Source organism: Helianthus annuus, chromosome 9 (genome assembly GCF_002127325.2).
Source record: "Helianthus annuus cultivar XRQ/B chromosome 9, HanXRQr2.0-SUNRISE, whole genome shotgun sequence".
NCBI lineage: Eukaryota > Viridiplantae > Streptophyta > Magnoliopsida > Asterales > Asteraceae > Helianthus > Helianthus annuus.
The window spans coordinates 60,271,439-60,297,902 of NC_035441.2; the positions used below are offsets into that span (position 1 = coordinate 60,271,439).

A 26,464-nucleotide genomic window follows, 5' to 3' on the forward strand; every position below is an offset into this window, starting at 1 on the left:
TGCTATTAATGTTAAAGATGTATTATTTTTTTTTATGCTTAGTAAAATTATTTAAGAAATCAAATCAACGTCTAATCTTTATCCTATTTCTCCTTTGGAAGAATCATGCCACCAAGGAGAGTCTTACGGACACGGACAGTTAATCCACCCCCACCTCCACCGATGCCTACAAACGAGGCTGAATTAAATGCACTAATAGAACAGAGGATCGCCCAAGCTATCGCACTGTATGAGGCATCCCGTGTCGAACAAAGTGGTGGCACCGGCGGATCGGGAGGCCAGGGTCAAGGCGGTAATACAGGTGGAACAAATAATACGGGTAACGTTTAGTTGTTTTAATTACAACTCATCAAATTTCTTTCTAAATCTATTCGTACGATTCACTATTTGCTCATTCAGAATCCGGTGTCCAATTACAGGGTGCACATTCAAGCAGTTTCTGGACTGCAAGCCACTCAACTACGATGGCACAGGCGGTGCTGTGGCTTACGTGAGATGGACTGAGAAAACGGATTCCACAATCAGAATGAGCAGATGTTCCGCTAATCAGCAAGTCACTTTCGTTACTGGCTTGTTTCTTAACGAGGCCCTTACATGGTGGAACTTACAAGTGCAAACTTTGGGTGATAACGCTGCTTATGCGTTAACTTGGGAGGAACTGAAGGAACGTATGAGGGATAAGTACTGTTCTCGTGCTGAACTCCAGAAGTTGGAGAACGAGTTTTGGACCCTTACCATGGTCGGAGCTGATATCACGGGATATACGCAAAGGTTTCACGATCTGTCCCGCGTGATTCCTTACCTTGTGACACCAGAATACAAGCGTATCGAACGCTACATCTGGGGACTTTCTGACAAGATTCGAAGTTTGGTTACTGCAGCTGAACCCACGACTATTACTCAGGCTGTGACTATAGCCGTGAGTCTTACTGAAGACGGGGTCAGGATGAAAGTATTCGGTGAGAAAGGTGTTGATAAAAAGGAAACACATGCCGAGTCTTCCAACCGTGGGAAGAGGAATTACTCGAATTTCAAGAAGGGAACCCGCGGTAATAATAATAATAACAACAACAACAGTAACAACAACCACAACAACAATAACAATAACCCCAACAACAACACCAACAACAGGCGACAGAATAACCCGCAAAAGGATGCAAGGGCGTTTGTAGCCACAAACGACACTGGTCCTAAGAAGTACGCTGGTACTTTACCTAAGTGTGAGCGATGCAAATATCATCACGTGGGTGATTGTCGGGTTGTCAAGTGTGACAAGTGTGGCAAGAATGGCCACCGTGCTGAATCATGTTGGGGAACGGGAAATAATACTGGATCGGGAAGTGGATTTGATAACAAGAATGGGAACGGGAATGGTCGTGGTCAAGGATGCTTTGGATGCGGAAGCAAAGATCACTACAAGAAAGATTGTCCTAAAGAAAACCAAGCTCGTGGTCGATCTTTTGTGATTGGAGCCAAGGATGCGCGCCAAGACCCTAATGTGGTCACTGGTACGTTTCTCCTCAATGATCATTTCGCATCCATATTATTTGATACCGGAGCCGATTTTAGTTTTATCTCTATAGAATTTAAAAATATTCTAGGCTTGGAACCTAGTAAGCTAGATGTTCCATATTCTATAGAATTGGCTAACGGTAGACTAATAGAGACGGGAGAAGTTGTTAAGGAGTGTACCTTAGAACTTGGTGAACAAAAATTCAATATCGATCTCTTACCCATTGAATTGGGTAGTTTCGACGTAGTGGTTGGCATGGATTGGCTATCCAACAATCGAGCCGAAGTCGTTTGCCACGAGAAGATAATTCGACTACCACTACCGAACGAAGAGACACTTGTTATACATGGAGAGAAGCGTGACACCCCATTACGGATCATTAATTGCATGAAAGCACAGAAATACTTACGGAAAGGTTACATTGCCTTTCTAGCGCATGTTGTAGACAAGAAGACCGATGGGCCGAAGTTGACGGATATTCCGGTAGTAAAAGAGTTTCCTGAAGTCTTTCCTGAAGACTTGCCAGGACTACCACCTAATCGACAAGTCGAATTTCACATCGACTTGGTACCAGGAGCCGCACCCGTAGCTAAATCTCCGTATCGATTAGCACCTTCTGAAATGCAGGAATTGTCCACACAACTTCAAGAGTTGTTGGATAAGGGATTCATCAGACCGAGTTTCTCGCCTTGGGGAGCTCCAGTTCTTTTTGTGAAAAAGAAGGACGGAACATTCAGAATGTGTATCGACTACAGAGAGTTGAATAAACTCACCATCAAGAATCGGTATCCACTACCGAGGATTGACGACTTATTTGATCAACTTCAAGGGTCGAGTTTTTATTCAAAAATAGACTTACGATCTGGGTATCATCAGTTACGGATTCAAGAAGAAAGCGTACCGAAAACGGCTTTTCGAACTCGTGACGGTCATTACGAGTTTCTCGTTATGCCTTTTGGTTTAACGAACGCGCCGGCGGTCTTCATGGATTTAATGAACCGCGTGTGTAAGCCGTATCTCGACAAATTCGTCATAGTGTTCATTGACGACATCTTGATATACTCACAATCGGCAGACGAGCATGAACAACATTTGAGAACCATCTTAGAACTACTCAAGAAGGAGAAACTATACGCGAAATTTTCCAAATGTGATTTTTGGATTCGTGAAGTACAATTTCTCGGGCATATAGTGAACGAGAAAGGTATTCAAGTAGACCCGTCGAAAATTGATTCGATTAAAAATTGGGAAGCGCCCAAGACTCCTACGGAAGTGCGACAATTTTTGGGCTTAGCGGGATATTATCGGAGGTTTATCGAGAATTTTTCAAAGATTGCTCAACCGCTAACTTCTCTTACACAGAAAGACAGGAAATTCGATTGGGGAGAGAAACAAGAAGCAGCATTTCAACTTCTTAAAGACAAGTTGTGCAGCGCACCAATCTTATCATTACCTGACGGTACCGATGACTTTGTAGTATACTGTGATGCTTCGCACCAAGGTTTGGGTTGTGTACTCATGCAACGTGAAAAGGTTATCGCGTACGCGTCCCGCCAATTGAAAGTTCACGAGAAGAACTATACCACTCACGACCTAGAGTTAGGCGCGGTGGTATTTGCTTTGAAAATTTGGCGGCATTACTTATATGGTACACAGTGCACTATTTTCACAGATCATAGGAGTCTACAACACATATTCAACCAAAAAGAATTAAATATGCGTCAGCGACGCTGGGTTGAATTATTGAACGACTATGACTGTGAGATCAAGTACCATCCGGGCAAGGCAAACGTTGTAGCAGACGCCTTGAGCCGCAAGGAACGAGTTAAAACACTAAGAGTGCGAGCATTAGAGATGACGATTCACACAGATCTTACCGCACGAATTCAAAATGCACAACAAGAAGCGCTCAAGGAAGAGCATATTCTAGAAGAATCACTTCGAGGCATGGAAAAACAGTTAGTGCCGAAGGAAGATGGAACTTTGTACTTTGCAGATAGAATTTGGGTTCCATTCTTTGGAGGTCTCCGAGATCTCATTTTTGAGGAAGCACATAGGTCAAAGTACTCGATCCATCCTGGATCAGATAAGATGTACCATGACTTAAAGGAGTACTATTGGTGGCCTAACCTCAAAAAGGATATTGCTATCTATGTTGGAAAATGCTTGACCTGCGCGAAGGTCAAGGCAGAGTATCAAAAACCGTCGGGTTTATTACAACAACCCGAGATTCCCGCTTGGAAATGGGAACAAATATCGATGGACTTCATTACGAAGTTACCCAGGACCTCGAAAGGCCATGACATGATATGGGTAATCGTCGATAGATTGACAAAGTCCGCCCACTTCTTACCGATTCGGGAGAAGGATAGTACTGAGAAACTAGCGGGAATCTATCTCAAAGAAATAGTGGCTCGTCATGGAGTGCCTATTTCAATCATTTCAGACCGAGACGGTCGTTTTGTTTCAAGAATATGGAAATCATTTCAACAGGCCTTTGGATCTCAATTGAATCTAAGTACGGCCTTTCATCCACAAACTGACGGCCAGAGCGAACGGACAATCCAAACACTCGAAGATATGCTTCGTGCATGTGTTATGGATTTAGGCGGCAATTGGGATAATCATCTACCTCTAGTTGAGTTTTCCTACAATAACAGCTACCATACAAGTATACGAGCTGCACCGTTTGAAGCTCTATATGGTCGAAAGTGTCGCTCTCCGCTATGTTGGGCGGAATCAGGCGATAGTCAATTAATCGGTCCAGAACTAGTTCAAGATACTACTGATAAAATTTTTCAGATACGAGACCGTATCAAGGCGGCTCGCGATCGACAAAAGCTTTACGCAGATGGAAAACGAAAACAAACATCTTTCGAGGTTGGAGAGAAAGTTTTGTTGAAAGTCTCACCTTGGAAAGGCGTAGCGAGGTTCGGTAAACGTGGAAAGCTTAACCCGCGTTACATTGGACCATTTGAAATCTTAGAGAAGATTGGCACTGTTGCTTACAAGTTGAAGTTACCAGATGAACTTAGCAGTGTACACCACACGTTTCATGTGTCGAATCTTAAAAAGAGTCCAATACAAGTAACCGTTACCATTCCTACGGATGAAATTCACATTGACGACAAACTCCAATTCACGGAGGAACCTGTTGAGGTCACGGACTGGAAGGTCAATAAAACACGGAGAAGTCGTATCAAGTTAGTAAAGGTTCGTTGGAACTCTCGTCACGGGCCCGAGTATACTTGGGAACGTGAAGACCAAATGAAGTCAAAATATCCCCACCTATTTCCGAAGACTCCTGAAAAGAATAACAAAGCTAGAATTTCGGGACGAAATTCTCAATAACAAGGGGAGAATGTGACAACTGCCACTTTACGGTAACTTTTCACACTTAAAATACTCATTTTAGCTATATTTTTAGCTACATTTTTATTCATTTTGAACATCCGAACTGCTTGTTTCGTGACATACACATAGAATACTCAAGGAATACTTACTTAGGATGCATATGACTCATTTTTATTAAGTACATTTGGAACAGTTTAAACAATGCATCGAAACTACTAGAAAAGCACCTAATAAACTAGTATTCTGACGAAAAAGCAGAATCCGCAGAAATTATCTAAACGACATCTTTAGGACTTAGACGAAAGTCCAACATCTTATATATATTAAACCCTAACTAGGAATACAAGGGTTTGATTTAAATCCTTTCCGAAGTCCGATAACACTAAAAATTGCCCGAAAAGCACTAAAAGCGATGATTCCAACACTTTTCCGCAGAAATTCTGCTGAAATCAGCTTTCTAATATTTTTACGACATGTAAAAATATTATTTGACATATAATTCATGTGAGGATACATTCGGGTATCATCCGAGCCAATAACTACATCAATTCACACAAGTTTCGCAACTTAGCGTTCAAATAACATCTAACCGAAACAAATCGAAACAATTATCCGAACAATGTCAAATCTTTTTTTTAATGATCATCTAGTGTTAATTGGATCATTATGGTCTAGTAATGATCAGTTAACACCCTTTAAACACTTAAACACTTATACTTATAAGCTACCTAAAACATCTAACTAAGAACTCTAACATTTTTACTAAGTAATTCAAGAAGGAAAAGCAAAGGGAACCCCCCCCCCCCATTCACGGTTGCAACACCCCTTTGTGGGACCCATTTTTTTTACTTGTTACCACAAATATCCTAGATGGTTACTAAAGTCTTGCAAGTGGATGCAAGTGGTGAAATATGATCATTACTAGTAACTAGTTACTTCATTCCTAAGCTTTTCATTCATGCATTTCACCTTCCATTTTCACAACACCAAAAGCTCCCAAACATACCCCATTTTCGGTCCATATACACCATCACCCATCTTCATTTTCAATCCACTTTCATGATGATCAAGATGCATTTTCATGGAACTTAGGAGGATCTAAGGCAACCACAAGTAGAAGCAAGCATTTCCATCCATCTAAGGGCTTTCAACCATCAAATCTTCATATTCTTTGCTTTTCATTTTCACCTAGATCATCCCTAGCCAAGAGCTAGAAGTGAGCCTTCTAAATCCTTTATTTTCATACTTGTTTATATATTTATTGTTAAAGAACAACTTATAACTAAAACAACAATACAAAATAAGATGAAAATATAAAGAAGCAAAATAATAATCATAATATAAAAGTGTGTTTATGTTGTGATTTATTGATGATTACTTGCATATTTGATCTAGTTTTGATGGTTAGCATACAAATAACTTGTTAGATGATGTTTAAAAACATAATCTAACAAGTGTTCATGAAAGTGTTTAAGGGTTTTGTTAAAACATGAAAGATTAGATGGATGATCATGATCTTTGTTTTTGTTAAAGTATATAAAGTGGTTAACTAAAAATAATGCTTTTACAAGTTATAAAAAGAAAACATACAAGATGGGTTTTTATAAAAAGCTTGTTAAAACTAGAAGTAAAATATGATTTTTGGACTAGTAAACATATGTAAAGATCATACCAAAACCCTACATGATTATGAGTTCATCTTGATAAGTTATGTTATAAATCTCTTATGTTTTTATTAAGAAAAATATGAGAAGATTGGTGGTGATTTTATAAGAAAAGATGTGTTTTTATTAAACATGGCAAAGTCCATATTTCTAATAAAATATGGCCAAGTTTTCCTAAAAATCATAAGTTATAAAAACTATTATTTTTGACAAAATCTTTATTAGATTAAAAGATTTTTAAGAATAGTTTTTATAAAAATCAAAGTTGATATAAATATATATTTTTGAGAAAATATATATTTAGTTAACTTAACAACTTAAGGGCTATGTGTTATATGTTTGTATTAGTTATATGTATTATAACTAGGAATTTGAATACAATGATACAAATGAACACAATAAACATTTCGACTAAAGTCTTACAAGACTTCACATATTTACGCCTTAAAACGAGTTACGGACGATTCAAATAATCGGACACCATTTATGGTCTAAATGAACGACGGACGACTACATAAGTGAATTACCAATCCGAAGAGTTACTACGATGTTTAGACGATTTTTCGACACGAAATATAAATATGCTACCGATAACAAATTTTCGGATGTTTATAAACTTACAAAAACTAGTATGTTTTTATTTACTAACAAATGTACTTAGTAAATTTTTATAAAAAGGTTTTTATAAAAATGAAAGGCTTATTATACTAGTGGGCTATTTTATAACAAATGGGCTTATTATACTTAATGGGCTTAACATAAAGACATGGGCTAAGCCCAATATCAAAAACACATGGGCCAAGCCCAATACCGAGCATATGGGCCAAGGCCCAACACTATTTAAGCCCAACACCTTTTTAAGCCCAACACTATTCAAGCCCAACACTATTCAAGCCCAACACTATTCAAGCCCAACACTATTTAAGCCCAACACTATTCAAGCCCAACACTATTTAAGCCCAACACTATTTGAGGCCCAACACTATTCAAGCCCAACACTATTTGAGGCCCAACACTATTTGAGGCCCAACACTATTTAGGCCCAACACTATTTGGGGCCCAAAAACATGAAAACATGGGCTTGGCCCAATGATACCCTTATTGTAAACACAATCATACAATTGATACATATAAGACACGAGATTAAGAGGACTAAATCCGACTATACAACTCACATGATACAAGATGACATATATGTATATATTTGGTGAAATATATATATATATATATAACAGATTAACAACTCATTCATCTAAATACACCGTTCAACGAACAGTATAGACATACAAGTCTTACACACAAATAAGACACAAGACTTGTACTCAAGTTACTTACAAAGACCGAAGTGTCTAACAAAAATAAGGACATTTGTAGGTCGCAACGCTATTCAGGACGACCGCACGTGAGATCTTATTTTCATCTATTCACAGGACGCGATACTGTGAGTTCATGTCCCCTATTCATTTAAATGTTTTACAACTTTACAACTATCGGGGAAAATACATGTTCAACGTATGTTAAAGTTAGGGAATGAAACACCTTAGATCATGTGCGAATTAGGGTTATACATCTAAGCACCATTAATCCAGTTTGGACCTAGGTACAAGTGGTTAGATCTAATGGGTTTTGGCGAGCCCCACTCTTGGTCGTGGACCCATACGGAAGAGTGCTTTTGTGTCCCAGTCGATAGGAATCGGCATAAAATCGTCTAGGGTTGGATTGCTTCCTTTTTCGTCACACATATTAATGTCCTTGCAAAACATTAATGATCAACGATTTCATTGACGCTTTACATACTACAACTTACATTTTAAATACATCTTTTACAACTAAACTGCATGAATTCGCCAACTTTTGTTGATGTTTTCCAAACTTAACATGTATTTCAGGGAATTAAAGGACCATGTCGGGATTCTCAGTCAAGATAACAAGTACCAGAACTCCATGCCATCTTTTGGAGGGTTTAACTGTTATATTCCGCCTCTTTGCGGAAATATGATGGTTTAAACCTTAGTAGTTTATTTCATGTTAATGTATGAAACAATAACACTTTACTTTTATGTTAATGGTTTGTCACCGACACACTAAACTTATGTTGTAATCTTTTGAAAAAAACTTATGTAATGGCAATGGAGTATGTTTTATTCATATAGTTTGTTCATGTACATCGATATTTATGCAATGAAAACCATACAGATCACACCTCGCGCTTCCGCTACGAGCGGGTGTGACATGCAAGGCATGTAACAGAGGATCAACAACTAGTTGAGCGAGTTCACAGTTTATAGTTCAGTATTGTAATAGTATAGTAAGCCTTGTATTCGTTTCATTAAGTCCTGTATCGTAATAGTTCGTATCGCAGCGCTCTAGGCATGTATGCGAAGATTAGGGAAAGTTCTCAAGTGTTTTAGACTAGGTATATTTTATCGCGGCCACCCGGCACCTGTGCGAAGTTTAGCGTATAGTTCGCAGCCTTCCTAGGTATGTGTGCGAAGATCAGTCATAATATCGCAGCCAACCCTGGCGTGTATGCGAAAATCAGTTCTATTAGTATCACTAGTCTAGCAGTATCTTAACCAATCACCTTCCTCACCCGAGGATCATATCACCACGTTCCATTATCTAGAGAAGTACGAGTAAATAATCAAATCCCATTCCCACCCTGGGAACCCCATGCCTTGGCTGTGTGAACTCACCTTGGTTTGCTCGGTATGCTATGCTCTAAGGTTTATCAAATGTCTAAGTCCGTTACACACGACCTAGGATATGTTGCACATGATACGATGTAAGTGTTTGCATCAAATTAGGGTTTGCAAATCATTGACATTCAAGCAACTATGTTTTGTGTGCTTATTGTGTACAGGATGATATCACATAGACCGATTCATGCATGCAAGATCATACAGTTGCATTTAGTTTCATACGATCATATATATATATAGAATCATACATCACGTAATCAGTTCATCGTATTCACATAATTCATGCGTCACACCTTTGCTTTCACATTTCAGTCTAACATGAAGGTTAACATATTCGTCACTGTGACCACACTTCGTATATTCAACGGCGTTGATAAACTTAATCAGTTTAACTGAGTTAGTGGCTTAAGAAAGTGACATACACATCTTATCAGATTTAATCATTATTTAATACACATTCATGGCCTTGCCCTTCATAAAAACTCAGACAAGTGTGTGTGTGGGGGGGGGGGGGTTTCCCCTGTTTAAAAGTCGGATAGCACATGGGGGTTTCAAAACTTGGACAACATGGGGACATGGTATCAAAACTCAGACTAGGGGGGTATGGGGGGTTAAAAGTCGGACCAATGGCATGGGATTAAAATTCGGACAAGGGTAGGGGAGGGTCACAAAGGTTAGACACCTTAATGGGAATTAAACTCGGACCTAGGCCTTCACAAAAGTCGGACATGAGAAGGCTCTCAAAAACTCGGACCATATGTGCCTTAACAAAACTCGGACCCCTTGATTTTTATGAGAATTCGGACCCTTGTAATCATCAAAGGTCGGAAAACATACATGTGAAGAAAATCGGACCCTTTAGTATACATGAAACTCGGATCAGATATCTAGTTTAAAGATCGGACAACATCTCTATTACAAAACTCAGAAATTTAACTCAGGGTTTCAAAACTCAGACAAGTATGTTAATCCAAAACTCTGACTAACAATAATGCGTGAAATTCCAATTTCTGCACATAATCAAGCATCAGTTACAACTTTCATTCATACGATTAAAAACCCTACTCAATCCTACGTATTGCAGAATTCACAAGCAATCAATCGATGATTACAACAATCGTTACGTGAACAATCTTATTGGCATACAACTAATCATTCATCATAATCACCATTATCCAGAATCAAATCAAAATCACAGAATATTGTATCAGGAAGTAGGGTTTTCATGAACACATAATCAAGAATCAAGAATTGATAATAATCAAGCAATCAATTAGGGTTACAAGTATCACAACAATCAATAAACAATTACCTTGAATGATTCTAGAGAAAATGTGGAAATCAAAGTGCTGAATGTCTTGTGCCAATGATGATGGTGGTGATGATTGCCAGAGAAAAGTACGTGCTTGGATTTTTGTGAAATGATTAGTGAAAAAAGGATTAGGGTTAAGTATCATTAGGATTTCACTAATTGCTCTCTACACCCTGAATTACTATATCTTACAATAGTACACCATCTCAAATAGTTTCACAGTTTCACCACCAAGTTTATGCGTTTGACAAGTCTATCACAATTAACAGTTTCACCACCAAGTTTATGCATTTGACAAGTCTATCACAATTAACACATAACCATGCATAATCACACAATACACTTCATTGTATTAAAACGTTACAGTTCCAAAGCCAATTATTTGTGCAAATAAACAACTAAACAATAAATGAACGTGCAATAAATGCGAAATAGAATTCTTGGGAATTCAAGTTTTCACATTATCCCCAACTTAAAAGAAATTTCGTCCCGAAATTTGGTACGCACTCACTGAGGAAGCTAGGTAAGCTGTATTGTTCACTGGTTTTCCTGGGGTGTAACATCATCCCCCCGTTGATTTGGAATTTCGTCCCGAAATTCCGCAGTAGTAGCTTTAGTCTCAGTAGTGGTTGCATTGGTTCCGAATAACTGGGGGTACTTTTCTGTCATCTGATCTCCGCGTTCCCAGGTGTACTCTGGGCCACGTTTGGAGTTCCAACGAACTCGGACAAGAGGGATTCTCTTGTGTTTGAGGACCTTAACATCCCGGTCCGTTTATTTCTACAGGTTCCTCGGCGAAGTGTAACTGCTCGTCGATAGTGAGTTCTTTCAATGGAATTATGAGGGTCTCATCTGACAGGCACTTCTTCAGATTCGACACGTGAAATACGTTGTGAACTGCACCGAGTTCAGCTGGTAGGTTTAGTCTGTAGGCTACTTTGCCTACTCTTTCAGTGATTTCGAATGGTCCAACATACCGTGGATTGTGCTTGCCTCGTTTACCAAATCTAACCACACCCTTCCAGGGTGAGACTTTAAGTAAAACCCGGTCCCCGACCTGAAATTCCAATGGCTTCCTACGCTTATCCGCGTAGGCTTTCTGACGGTCGCGTGCTGCCGCCATGCGTTGTCGTATTTGTGCAATCTTTTCTGTGGTGTCCACTATGAGTTCTGGACCCGTGAGTTGACTATTCCCGACCTCTGCCCAACAGAGAGGTGACCGGCATTTACGCCCGTACAATGCCTCAAATGGAGCGGCTTGTATGCTGGTGTGATAACTGTTATTGTATGAGAACTCCACCAAAGGGAGATGCTTTTCCCAGCTGTTGCCAAAATCGATAACACACGCCTGAAGCATGTATTCTAAAGTTTGAATAGTGCGCTCAGACTGCCCATTCGTCTGAGGGTGATAAGCTGTGCTCATGTCTAATCGAGAGCCAAAAGCTTTATGCATTGCTTGCCATAGTTCTGGTGTGAATCGTGCATCGCGATCCGAAATGATAGATGTGGGCACCCCGTGCCTCGATCCTTGATTGCTAGGAAGTGAGCAGACTTGGTGAGTCGATCCACGATCACCCAAATAGTATCGTTCCCACGCTGGGATCTAGGTAGGCCTGTAATGAAATCCATGGAAATTTCTCCCCATTTCCATTGCGGTATCTTGGGTTGCTGAAGTAGGCCTGAAGGTTTCTGGTATTCAACTTTGACTCTCGCATAAGTCAAACACTTGCCGACGTAAGTTGCGATAAGAGCTTTCATGTTTGGCCAGCAATACGTTGTTCTAATATCGTGGTACATTTTATCCAACCCTGGATGTACTGAGTAGCGAGACTTGTGCGCTTCATCCATCACAAGTTCGCGTAGACCGCCATAGAGTGGGACCCAAATGCGCCCCGTTACATAGTAAGCAACGTCTTCCTTCTGTTCTAATCGTTGACTTGAGCCGCGCAAGGCTTCAGCCTTAACGTTTTCTGGTTTTAATGCTTCCACCTGAGCATCACGTATCTGTGCAGGAAGACTGGACTGGATAGTAAGCTGTAGTGCTCGTACGCGTCTAGGTAGAGTGTCTTTCCGACTGAGGGCGTCAGCCAGAACATTGGCTTTGCCTGGATGGTACTTGATGGCGCATTCGTAATCATTAATTAGTTCAACCCATCGTCGTTGACGCATGTTCAATTCCTTCTGCTTGAAGATATGCTCGAGACTCCTGTGATCGGTGTAAATAGTGCAATTGGTACCGTACAGGTAGTGTCGCCATATCTTGAGCGCGAAAACAACAGCTCCCAGCTCTAAATCGTGCGTTGTGTAGTTCCGTTCATGAACTTTGAGTTGCCGCGAAGCGTAGGCAATAACTTTATCAAGCTGCATCAATACACAACCAAGCCCCTGTATCGATGCGTCACAATAGACCACAAAGTCGTCTGTGCCCTCTGGCAGTGAGAGAATAGGTGCGCTGCATAGTCTATCCTTCAAGTATTGGAAAGCGGTTTCCTGGGAATCTCCCCAACGGTAGGTGACACCTTTCTGTGTCAGCATTGTAAGCGGCTGTGCGATCTTTGAGAAATCTTTGATAAACCGTCTGTAGTAACCCGCCAAACCCAAGAATTGGCGTATTTCCGTTGGAGTGCGAGGTGCTGGCCAATTCCTGATCGAATCTACCTTGGATGGATCGACATGAATCCCATCCCTGTTCACCACATGGCCTAAGAAGTGGACTTCACGAAGCCAGAAGTCACATTTCGAAAACTTTGCGTACAGTTGCTCCTTTCGAAGAAGTTCCAAGATAAGTAGTAAGTGCTGCTCGTGTTCCTCCTGACTCTTGGAGTATATCAGAATGTCGTCGATGAAGACAATTACAAACTTGTCTAGATAGGGTTTGCACACCTTGTTCTTAAGATCCATAAATACGACAGGCGCGTTCGTTAACCCAAATGGCATGACAAGAAACTCGTAGTGACCGTAGCGAGTTCTGAATGCTGTCTTGGAGACATCCTCATCCCGGACTCTCAGCTGATGATAACCAGACCTTAGATCAATCTTGGAGTAGTAACTCGACCCTTGCAACTGGTCGAATAAGTCGTCAATGCGTGGAAGAGGATAGCGGTTCTTCACTGTGACCTTGTTCAGTTCGCGGTAATCGACGCACATCCTGAAAGTGCCATCCTTCTTTTTCACGAATAATACTGGAGCTCCCCAAGGCGAAGAGCTTGGACGAATGAAGCCCTTATCCAAGAGCTCTTGTAGTTGCTTCGAAAGTTCTTCCAGTTCAGTTGGAGCTAAACGATACGGTGCGCGAGCTATATGTGCTGCTCCTGGAGCTAGCTCGACTTGGAATTCGACCTGACGATGAGGCGGTAGACCAGGTAAATCCTCTGGAAACACTTGAGGAAATTCGCGTACAACTGGAATATCCTCTATTCTTTTCACTTTCGTCGATGCATCTGAAACTAGTGCCAAGATAGCCGTATGCCCCTTTCTTAAACATTTCTGGGCCTTCAAGAAAGAGATGATGCCAACCACAGCACCACTCTTTTCGCCTTGAACTTCGAGAGTTCCTTACCAGAACGAGGAATGCGAATGATCTTCTCTTTACATAGAATCTCTGCCTGCTGTTTGGATAACCAATCCATGCCGATGACGATGTCGAAACTACCCAGAACTATTGGAATAAGATCAATCGAGAAGGCCTGACCCGCTAGAATGATATTACAACCCTTGACTACATGCGTGGTTTCTACACTTTTACCGTTTGCTAGTTCTACGACATGTTTGGTGTTTAAGGGTGTTGGTGTACGTTTTAACAATTTACTCATCTTCAAAGACATATAACTCGTATCCGCACCCGAATCAAACAAAACAGTAACATAAATATCGTCAAGAAGGAACTTACCCATGACTACGTTGGGATCATTTCTGGCATCACCCTGCCCCAACACAAATGCACGACCCCTTGCTTCATTGTCATTGTTGTTCCCGCCATTGTTGTTGTTGTTGCCATTTCCCTGATTATTGTGATTGTTGTTGTTGCGGTTCTGGTTTAACTGGGGACAATCACGCTTGAAATGACCTTCAGCCCCACACTGAAAACATCCCCTGTTGCCCCGCTGATGCTGCTGCTGATGCTGGTTCTGTGGAGCTGGTGGTGGATGTTGCTGATTCTGATTTGCAGGCCGCAAACTCCTGCGGTCTATAGCTTCATGCCCTATCTTGAGACATCTCTGGAAACGTTCCTTACGACACCATCCACTGTGGTGTCTGTTGCACCTGTTACATAGTGGGTGAATTCCCCGATATCCACCCTGCCCCTGACTGCCAAATGATTGCTGACTCGGATTCTGGTAGTCATTTGTCTTACGCTGCTGAGACTGAGCAGAAACTGATCCCTTGCTGGAATCCCCATCCCATTTTCTTTTGTTGTCACTGGGAGTAGCAGAACTAGTAACAGCAGTAGTGGTAGTGCTGATGCGTTTTGGCAGCTTGTTCTGTTCCACTGCCTCATCTGTAATACGATGAGCAAGGCGCTGAATAGCCTGGATATTATCGAGATTAGACGATGTAACATGGCTCTGGATCTCTGGCGCTAATCCCTTGAGGTACAACTCAATGCGCTTGACTGGAGGGTCCACCATAGTTGGACACAGCACGGCCAGCTCGTTCGATCTCTTAGTGTAAGCTTCAATCTCTGACCCAGTCATTTTCAAATGATAAAACTCATCCTCCAGCTTGTGGATGTCTTCTCGAATGCAGTATTCCCTTTTTATCAGTTCCTTGAAATCATTCCAAGGGGTGGCGTTAGCAACTGCTAACCCTAGGATCTGTACTTGCGCGTTCCACCAAGTTAGCGCGATTCCTTCCAAAGTACCAGTGGCGTACTTGACCCTGCGAGCCTCAGGGCATTCACACATTTCAAATACTCATTATAGCTTCTCAAACCAATGGAGGAGTCCCACTGCCCCCTCGGTGCCACTGAATGAGCTTGGACGACAGTCCATGAAGTTCTTGAATGTGCAGACGGGCTGCTGAGCGTGTTGACCTATTGTTTACGAATAGGACAAAGTTAAACACAAGAGTGAATGTAGGATCTAAAGATCCTAGTATGAGTTACGACTGCCGGGTATACCTCCTGCGTTTGCAGCTGCAAGTGCCGCAGCAACTTGTTCATTGAAAAGAGCCGTCAACTGGGCTTGAGTCATGTTAATGCGTCCAGCCATTGTTCTTCATAGTAAAAGTAGTGTAAGTGAGAATGGTTCGCGAATAGTGCGATGACAGAAGAGTGTAAGCACATAAGTGTTTTCAAGCAATAACAAGTAGTGAGCAATGTAATCTGAGCATACTACGAGCAAGGTTCTATGCAATTCTAGCAAGTAGGCAATAAACATAAACCTTATTACCTAGGATGTTGAGTCTTGCACGTGGAGCGAAGCGTCGTTGTGGATCGTTGAGAGCACTGTTCTGGTTATAGTCTAGTTTTAATAAAAACGTTTTCCCATATTAAAACCAAGTTCTCTATAACTAATGGCTCTGATACCAATCTGTCACACCCCCAAAATCCACCTGCGGACTATCACCGCTTGGGAGCGTGACTGACCAGGATCAAGCCACAAATCATATTGAACATGAAATTTATATCAAGCAAAATAAATGTAAACCAGTCATTCAATACGATAGGTGTTCAAAACATAATTATAGTTTCAAGTGTAGCGGAAGCATAAGTATGAAAACCCAATGTGTAACATAAGTTCAAATGTTTAAATGTTTTAACATGGCATCCACGATCAATGCTCCACAACGACCTGCTCCTCCCTGTGCAAGCTCCATGTATCTAACGACCTGCAAGGCATGTAACAGAGGATCAACAACTAGTTGAGCGAGTTCACAGTTTATAGTTCAGTATTGTAATAGTATAGTAAGCCTTGTATTCGTTTCATTAAGTCCTGTATCGTAATAGTTCGTATCGCAGCCCTCTAGGCATGTATGCGAAGATTAGGGAAAGTTCTCAAGTATTCTAGACTAGGTATATTTGTATCGCGGCCACCCGGCACCTGTGCGAAGTTTAGCGTATAGTTCGCAGCCTTCCTAAGCATGTGTGCGGAGATCAGTCATAATATCGCAGCCAACCCTGGCGTGTATGCGAAGATCAGTTCTATTAGTATCACTAGTCTAGCAGTATCTTAACCAATCACCTTCCTCACCCGAGGATCATATCACGACGTTCCATTATCTAGAGAAGTACGAGTAAATAATCAAATCCCATTCCCACCCTGGGAACCCCATGCCTTGGCTGTGTGAACTCACCTTGGTTTGCTCGGTATGCTATGCTCTAGGGTTTATCAAATGTCTAAGTGCGTTACACACGACCTAGGATATGTTGCACATGATACGATGTAAGTGTTTGCATCAAATTAGGGTTTGCAAATCATTGACATTCAAGCAACTGTGTTTTGTGTGTTTATTGTGTACAGGATGATATCACATAGACCGATTCATGCATGCAAGATCATACAGTTGCATTCAGTATCATACGATCATATATATATATATAGAATCATACATCACGTAATCAGTTCATCGTATTCACATAATTCATGCGTCACACCTTTGCTTTCACATTTCAGTCTAACATGAAGGTTAACATATTTGTCACTGTGACCATACTTCGTATATTCAACGGCGTTGATAAACTTAACAAGTTTAACTGAGTTAGTGGCTTAAGAAAGTGACATACACATCTTATCAGATTCAATCATTATTTAATACACATTCATGGCCTCATATTAAACACACATCAGAATCAGACAGGGCCTTCATAAAAACTCAGACAAGTGTGTGTGGGGGGGGGGTTTCCCCTGTTTAAATGTCAGATAGCACATGGGGGTTTCAAAACTTAGACAACATGGGGACATGGGATCAAAACTCAGACTAGGGGGGTATGGGGGGTTAAAAGTCGGACCAATGGCATGGGCTTAAAATTCGGACAAGGGTAGGGGAGGGTCACAAAGGTCGGACACCTTAATGGGGATTAAACTCGGACCTAGGCCTTCATAAAAGTCGGACATGAGAAGGCTCTCAAAAACTCGGACCATATGTGCCTTAACAAAACTCGGACCCCTTGATTTTTATGAGAAATTCGGACCCTTGTAATCATCAAAGGTCGGACAACATACATGTGAAGAAACTCGGACCCTTTAGTATACATGAAACTCGGATCACATATCTAGTTTAAAGATTGGACAACATCTCTATTACAAAACTCAGACATTTAACTCAGGGTTTCAAAACTCAGACAAGTATGTTAATCCAAAACTCTGACTAACAATAATGCGTGAAATTCCAATTTCTGCAAAGAATCAAGCATCAGTTACAACTTTCATTCATACGATTAAAAACCCTACTCAATCCTACTTATTGCAGAATTCACAAGCAATCAATCGATGATTACAACTATCGTTATGTGAACAATCTTATTGGCATACAACTAATCATTCATCATAATCACCATTATCCAGAATCAAATCAAAATCACAGAATATTGTATGAGGAACTAGGGTTTTCATGAACACATAATCAAGAATCAAGAATTGATAATAATCAAGCAATCAATTAGGGTTACAAGTATCACAACAATCAATAAACAATTACCTTGAATGATTCTAGAGAAAATGTGGAAATCAAAGTGCTGAATGTCTTGTGCCAATGATGATGGTGGTGATGATTGCCAGAGAAAAGTACGTGCTTGGATTTTTGTGAAATGATTAGTGAAAAAGGGATTAGGGTTAAGTATCATTAGGATTTCACTAATTGCTCTCTACACCCTGAATTACTATATCTTACAATAGTACACCATCTCAAACAGTTTCACAGTTTCACCACCAAGTTTATGCGTTTGACAAGTCTATCACAATTAACAGTTTCACAGTTTCACCACCAAGTTTATGCATTTGACAAGTCTATCACAATTAACACATAACCATGCATAATCACACAATACACTTCATTGTATTAAAACGTTACAGTTCCAAAGCCAATTATTTGTGCAAATAAACAACTAAACAATAAATGAACGTGCAATATATGCGAAATAGAATCCTTGGGAATTCAAGTTGTCACAATGTCTGAAGCTCATGCTTTACGGACGAAGCTAGTCGGTAAGACATCATTCGGCACTGGTGCTGCTCCTGGCACGCGATTTATCCTAAACTCCTCTCGTCGCTACGGAGGGGCATTCCTAGTAAGTCTTCCGAAAAGGCTACTGGGACTTCTTCCGTCACGGGGATGCTCTCAGGCTCTGCAGTCTACTCGGAGGCGTTTCTATCCTCTTTGACCAACGAAGGATGTCGTAGATCCGCCGCCTCATGGGGTCTAGCATCGTTGCGCCTATTGCAGGAAAGTTGGGCTTCATCATTCGCAAAAGGGATGTGTCTGATTTTCTCATATCGAACGACTTCAGCTGTATACCTGGATTTCCAATACATGCTGACTATCATATTATGACTTCGCGAGTCAATGGTAACAGAAAGTTCCGGCTTTCTGAGTCCCTAAATACGATTCTTAATCGCTTCGACTGTTTAAACTATCCTTCTATATGCTCATTTCTAAAGAGTACGGGGCGTCTATTTTACTCGAAACTAGGCCAAGCAGTTTCTTAAGTTCTAAGCATGCAAGGTTAAAGTTGATGCCAGTATTAATTAAAAGTAGATGCATTAGGTTGGTTAATAGGGAACGTACCCGTAACCGCATCTTGATCCTGGCGTGCTTCACGAGCTTCAATCGTGAAAATCCTTCCTTGCTTGTTTCTTCTTTGGGCAATCTTTCCTAAAGTGCCCTACTTCACCATATTTGTAGCAACCGGGTATTTTCTTATTTCTTCCATCTGGGTCCTTTGCCCAACAGGCGTCCTTGCTGTGCCCTTCTTTTCCACACTTTCCACACCTAGGCCTCAGACATCGACCTATATGGTGAAAAGTGCATTCCTCGCACCTTGGCTTAGTTCCCGAGTAAATCTTATCACCAACCTTATTAGTGGTTCCAGAAGCTTTTCTGTCATGCGGTGGGTTCACTTTCTTTCTTTTGTTTGCTTTAGAGCTTCCACAGCTGACTTGGGTGCTCATCTTTAGATTTGTGGACTTCCTCTTCTTGTTGCCTGATGACTCCACATGAGTCTCTTTCTTGTTACCCTCAGATTCCGAAAATTTTCCCGCACGTAGAGCCTCTTCCGTAAGAGTGACACTCATATCGATAGCCTCTGCAATAGTTGAGGGTTTTGAGGTAGTAACCATGCCCTGATCCGGGGTGCAAGTCCCCAAATGAATCGTTCTATCCTTTTGAATTCCGGTTTGACTAGGAAGGGGACGACCCTAGACAAGTCGTGAAATCGCTGGACGTATTCAGGAATCTTCGGTCTGTCCATTTTAAAATTCCAGAACTCCACCTCAAGCTTCTGGATTTCAGCCGTAGAACAATATTTCTTCTCCATCATTTCTTTGAGCTCGTCCCAACTTAGTGCATAAGCAGCATCTGCATCAAGGGTCTGAACCTGAAGGTTCCACCAGGAGAGTGTGCCATCTAGGAATAACCCTGAGTTGTAGGTAACACTCTGTTGGGGTGAACAGTTACTCATTCTTAGAATGGAGTCAGTCTTTTCTGTCCAACGTACAAATGCAACGGCACCTCCTGTGCCATCAAAATTCAGTGGCTTGCAGTCCAGGAATTGTTTATAGGTGCAGCCAGTTGGAGGGTTATTTCCAGTAGTGCCATTGTTGTGCTTAGAGCGGAGGGCTTCATGTCGTGTAATTGCCTGTGAGATGCGTTCTTGCAGCTCGGCTTCTGTTCTTGGTAGCGTACTAGTGTTTGGGTCTCGCCTGGGCGGCATTCTCTTCTGCCAACATTCTATGAAGTAGGTTAGGCAACATTCCGATTGTCCATGAGATACATAGCACCATAAGCCATTTTGTAATCACCCAATTTCACATGTATATATAATCAATGTATGAGTGAGGAAACAGTTACTGAGCCTTCACATAGGCTTGCCAACTTGGCTTATTATTTGTAATAAAATGAACTTGAGGCTACATTGCCTTGGTCATTCAAGTTTTAGTTATTTTCGCTACATTGGTTTTCTTAGGTCTTTAGCTTTACTGGTGCGTATATTTTCCCTTAGAGGGGTTGCTCGTGTAGGAGTAATAGAGAGTGTAAAGTCGCTGAATCTTTTGAATGGTACTCATCTTCACTTTCTTAAATGTCGTTCTCTCAAACGTCTCGTATGTAGGTAGAAGTGTCTGTCACGTATGTGACAACCCGAAACCTAGAACCTTTCGTTGTGTCTTGATGTAATATGCTCGAACGTTATGTGATTAGTTGACATAGTTGGTGTAATGATATATGTGAACATTCTATGTCATTTTGTGCTACATTATGTGTTGTAAATATATGTATGCGTGTATGTATATGAACCGAAACAACAAGGGCCCGACTCGAGACCATGTGGTCTCGAGTGAACAGTAACCGTTTGGGCCATTTGGGCAGTAAACCCTTTAGCCGGTTCATAAATCCATTAGGGTGCACAACTTGAGCTAGTATATATATATATCACCCTAGCTAACCTTGTCATTTTTGATCAACACACACACCCACACTCTCACTCCTTCCCCTCTCTAAAAACCCTTGAAACCGAACATCACCTCCACTCCTCATTCTCGGATTTGGACCTTCGAATCGGCTCACACACACACCCGGTTGGAAGCTTCACACGCACTCTTGAAACCCATCAACCGGTTAGTGTTCTTAATGTTTAGTGTTAATATATTCATGTTGTGTTTTGTGCTTGGGATGATGATGTATGATGAAGTGGTTGACAATATGTTGTTTGTTGAATAATGCATGATGATATTGATGTTCAAAGAAATCGGCTCACAAGTGTTTTCTCATTATGTGTTATAATCGGTTAATGATGATATTATGACAATGTATTGCTTTGATAGTGTGAATAATAGACTCAAGATTGTTATGAATGTGTACACATGTTTTAGAACCAATGAATGTATCCTAGTTGCTAGAAGATAATAAGGGTGTGGTGAAAATCGGTTTGCATATGTGAGGATTGAAACCATTAGACGAATATGTTTAAGTGCTTTGGTGGTTATTGATGTTGAAAAGTTTGAATAATTATGATGAACTACTTGAATATATGAAGAACATGATGAGTATGTGAAGAACAACATGAATGTGCTATGAATATGATTGGGATATTTGAATTCTACTATGTTTGATCCATTTTAGTTAAATGTTTGACAACAAAACATGTTTAGTGGATAGTACATTACTGCTGCATGATATTAGAATTCCATTGGATAGTACAATCTGTGCAGAATCAGCAACTGCTGGGGAGTCGAAACCGCTGGTTGCGACTCGAGACCACAGCCTTACAAGCCGAGACCACAGGTTGCGAGTCCTGTTGCGACTCGAGACCATATCATGACCAACCGAAACCACAGTTGCGACATAGGTTGCGACTCGCAACCACCTATGATCACCATAAACAGCATAACCCGCAACCATGTTTGCGAGTCCGGTTGCGACTCGAAACCACACTTATGGGCTTGCTTAATTACGGGCCTAAGTTAATGAGCCGACCTTATGGACTCCTTGTGCTACTGTTTGATGCGTGTTTTGGGCTTAAACAATTGGGCTGAACATATGGGCTATACGTGCTACTGTTATGTTATTGATGAACTGCCATGCCATGATTTCTACTTGTGTGTACACTGCTTGGTTTGAATCTGATATACATGGTATCTATGTTAGGACATAGTTGACCACTTGCAACTTGATTGACCTTTCTGTGATTTAACTGTCGAGCAAACCAAGGTGAGTTCACACCCTCTACAAAGCATGGGATTCCCTGGGTTGGGAACTGGGTTAAGGAATGTGGATTCCTCGTCCTCCTTGGGTAGGACAGCAATGGTTCAGGAATGTGATTCCTCGTCCTTATGGACGGATAACTCGTACTAGACTAAAACTCTATCACGAAGTCCCTCCTTTTATATCGACTTAATCGCCGGGCCAATGGAGAGCGGGTCATTAGTTAGATAGCGCTATTTAGGTCTGACAAACCTCACACCGTGCCGCAGAGGACGGGCGTGAACTAATGGATCTGGGGCACGTCAATGATGATAGACATTGACGGATTTCAGGGCACATAAACATGACTACAGTCAGCAGTCGATATGGTAACGAGTCTAGTGTACGCATGGGGTAGCCCCCACGGCCGAAATGCCTGATAACTAACATGGGGTAGCCCCCACGGCTGGAATGCCGGAGTAACTGGGAATGAATAAGTCACGTTTTTAAACTCTGGGGTAACCCCCACGGCAGGATGCCAGATAAAGGAAAACTGTTTTCGAAATGACTAAAACGAACACCCAACCGTGAACTCACTCAACTAGTTGTTGACTCGTTACTACATGCTTTGCAGGACCATAGGTACTCAGCTGGAGCTTGCATGGGGAAGAGTCGTTGTGGGACATGGATAGCTGCGTGCCATGTTAAACTTGAAACAATTGAACCTATGTTTTACTTTTGAGACTTATGCTTCCGCTTGCAACTTAAACTTGTTTTGTTTGAACACCAAACGTGTTGGTTAGACTTTTATAACTATTTATATGCTTGTTCGGTATGATTGGTGGCTGGATCCTGGTCAGTCACGCCTCCAAGCGGTAGTACCCCGTAGGTGGGATTTTGGGGTGTGACAGATTGGTATCAGAGCCATTGGTTATAGTGAACTAGGTTTTAATAAAGGAGAAACGTTTTTGTTAAAACCAGACTATAACCGGTATAGTGCTCAACGGTCCACAACGACGCTTCACTCCGCATGCAAGGCTCGACATTCTAGCTGATATGATATGTGTATATTGCCTACCTGTTAGTTACATAGTACATTGCCCAGGGCATACTTGATTAGTATAACTACTGTTGCTTGAACACGTGTGTGCTTGCTCTATCCTACTATCGTACTTTCGCGAACCTCTCTCACTCGTATTACTCTTAATATGAAGATCATGTCTGGACGCTTTAACATGACACAAGCCCAGTTGACGGCTTTGATCAACGAACGAGTTGCCGCAGCACTTGCAGCTGCAAACGCAGGAGGTAAATCCTGCAGTCCGAACTTATCCTAGGATCTTTAGGATCCTACTCTCGTGAACCAACCTTTGTGTTAAACTCCGTCTTTCTTTCAGCTACCTTAGGTTAACATGCTCAGGCGCCGGTGTGCACCTTTAAGACCTGTATGGACTGCCGACCGACTACTTTTAGCGGCACTGAAGGAGCAGTAGGTCTCCTCCACTGGTTTGAGAAACTGGAATCTGTGTTCAAAATGTGTGAATGCCCTGAAGCGCGCAGGGTAAAGTATGCTACTGGTATCTCGAGGGTTTGGCCCTCACGTGGTGGAATGCTCGAGTGCAAATGCTGGGGTTGGTTGCTGCCAACGCCACCCCATGGCAAACTTTCAAGGAAATGATCAAGGAGGAATACTGCAGTCGTGACGACATTCATAAGCTGGAAGATGAGTTCTACAACCTCAAGATGACGGGGTCAGAGATTGAGGCGTACACTAAGAGGTCGCATGAGCTTGCCCTATTGTGTCCTACTATGGTGGACCCTCCGTATAAGCGAATTGAACTCTATCTCAAGGGCTTGGTGCCAGAGATCCAAAGTCATGTGACATCAGCAAACTTGGCCACTATTCAACAGGTTGTTCAGTTGGCTCACCGTCTTACTGATCAAGCGGTGGAGCAGAACAGGTTACCAAAGCGCATAGGTGCTGCAACTACTTCTGGTACCTCTAGTGAGAACAAACGGAAATGGGATGGAACTTCAAGCAAGGGTTCAACTTCTGTGCAATCTCAGTCTCAGCAGAGAAAGACCGACGACCACAAGAGCCCCAGTCAGCAATCGTCTGGTGGCCAAAGTCATGGTGGGTACAAGGGGAATCACCCCAAATGCAATCGCTGCAACTTACACCACAGTGGGCCATGCACCAGGGGCAACTGTCATCGGTGCAACAAGCCTGGTCATGTTGCAAAGGATTGCAGGAGCGCATACCCCGCCAACCAGAATCGTCAGCAACCTCAGCAGAACCAGCGACAGCAACAGGGTAACAACAAAGGATGCTTTCAGTGCGGAGCTGAAGGCCACTTCAAGAAAGATTGTCCTCAACTGAACCAGAACAACAACAACAATCAGGGGAATGGCAACAATGGGAACAACAACAACAACAATGGTGCTAGGGGGCGAGTGTTCGTGATTGGTCAAGGCGAAGCAAGGAATGACCCCAACGTGGTGACGGGTAAGTTCCTTCTCGACGACTTTTATGTTACAGTTTTATTTGATTCGGGTGCCGATACTAGCTATGTGTCACTAGAAGTTAGTAAAATGCTTAAGCGTATTCCAACACCCCTGAGCAACAAGCACACTGTAGAGCTAGCTAATGGTAAGAGATTGGAGGCCTCACACGTAGTCAAAGGTTGCCAACTTGTCCTCGCTAACCAGACTTTCTCTATTGACCTTATTCCTATCGTCTTGGGTAGGTTCGACGTTGTCATTGGGATGGATTGGTTATCCCAACACCGAGCAGAGATTCTTTGCAACGAGAAGATCGTTCGTATTCCTGGTTTCGGTAGTGAACCCCTCATGATTCGTGGCGACAAGAGAAGTGCTGTTGAAAACATTATCTCTCTTCTTAAGGCCCAGAAGTGCTTGCGAAAGGGCCACACTGCAGTTTTGGCTTTAGTTACTGACACCACAGAGAAACAGAAGAAGCTAGAAGATTTTCCCGTTGTACGAGACTATCCAGAGGTATTCCCTGAGGAATTACCTGGTCTTCCACCCCATCGCCAAGTCGAGTTTCAGATTGAACTAGCTCCTGGAGCTGCGCCTATAGCCCGTGCACCTTATCGTTTAGCTCCATCAGAGTTGGCAGAACTCTCCACGCAACTACAAGAACTCCTGGATAAAGGTTTTATTCGTCCTAGCTCATCGCCTTGGGGAGCTCCAATATTATTTGTGAAGAAGAAGGATGGTACCTTCAGAATGTGTATAGACTATCGTGAACTCAACAAGGTGACTGTGAAGAACCGTTATCCTCTACCGCGCATTGACGACTTGTTCGACCAGTTGCAGGGGTCGAGCTACTATTCAAAGATCGATCTGAGATCGGGATATCATCAGCTGAGAGTTCGGGAAGAGGATGTCTCTAAGACAGCCTTCAGAACTCGATATGGGCACTATGAGTTTTTGGTCATGTCGTTTGGGCTGACAAACGCACCCGCAGTTTTCATGGACTTGATGAACCGAGTATGCAAGCCTTATCTAGACAAGTTCGTTATAGTCTTCATCGACGACATCCTGATCTATTCTAAGAGTCAGGAGGAGCACGAACAGCATCTACGACTTATTCTGGAACTCCTTCGGACAGAACAGCTTTACGCAAAGTTCTCGAAATGCGACTTCTGGCTTCGTGAGGTCCATTTCCTAGGCCACGTGGTAAACAGGGATGGGATTCACGTTGATCCATCCAAGGTAGACTCTATTAAGAACTGGCCTGCACCTCGCACACCAAAGGAAATTCGCCAATTCTTGGGATTGGCAGGTTATTACAGGAGATTCATTAAGGACTTTTCTAAGATCGCACAGCCTCTCACCTCGCTAACGCAGAAAGGCGTTGTTTATCATTGGGGAAATGCACAAGAATTAGCCTTTCAACACCTAAAGGATAGACTTTGTAGTGCACCTATCCTTTCACTACCAGAGGGCACAGACGATTTCGTGGTTTACTGTGATGCATCAATTCAAGGTCTTGGTTGTGTATTGATGCAACGAGATAAAGTCATAGCCTACGCCTCACGTCAACTCAAGGTTCATGAAA

The 26,464-nt window shown here is 42.0% G+C and overlaps 1 long non-coding RNA gene across 1 annotated transcript; it reads left to right on the plus strand.

Annotated features, from left to right (window-relative positions):
- The first annotated feature begins 5,933 nt into the window (after positions 1-5,933).
- LOC110874358 lies at positions 5,934-8,602 on the plus strand. Its single transcript, XR_002555873.2, has 3 exons — positions 5,934-6,083; positions 7,906-7,972; positions 8,421-8,602. It is a non-coding gene; the product is annotated as an uncharacterized LOC110874358 (long non-coding RNA).
- Positions 8,603-26,464: the final 17,862 nt, after the last annotated feature.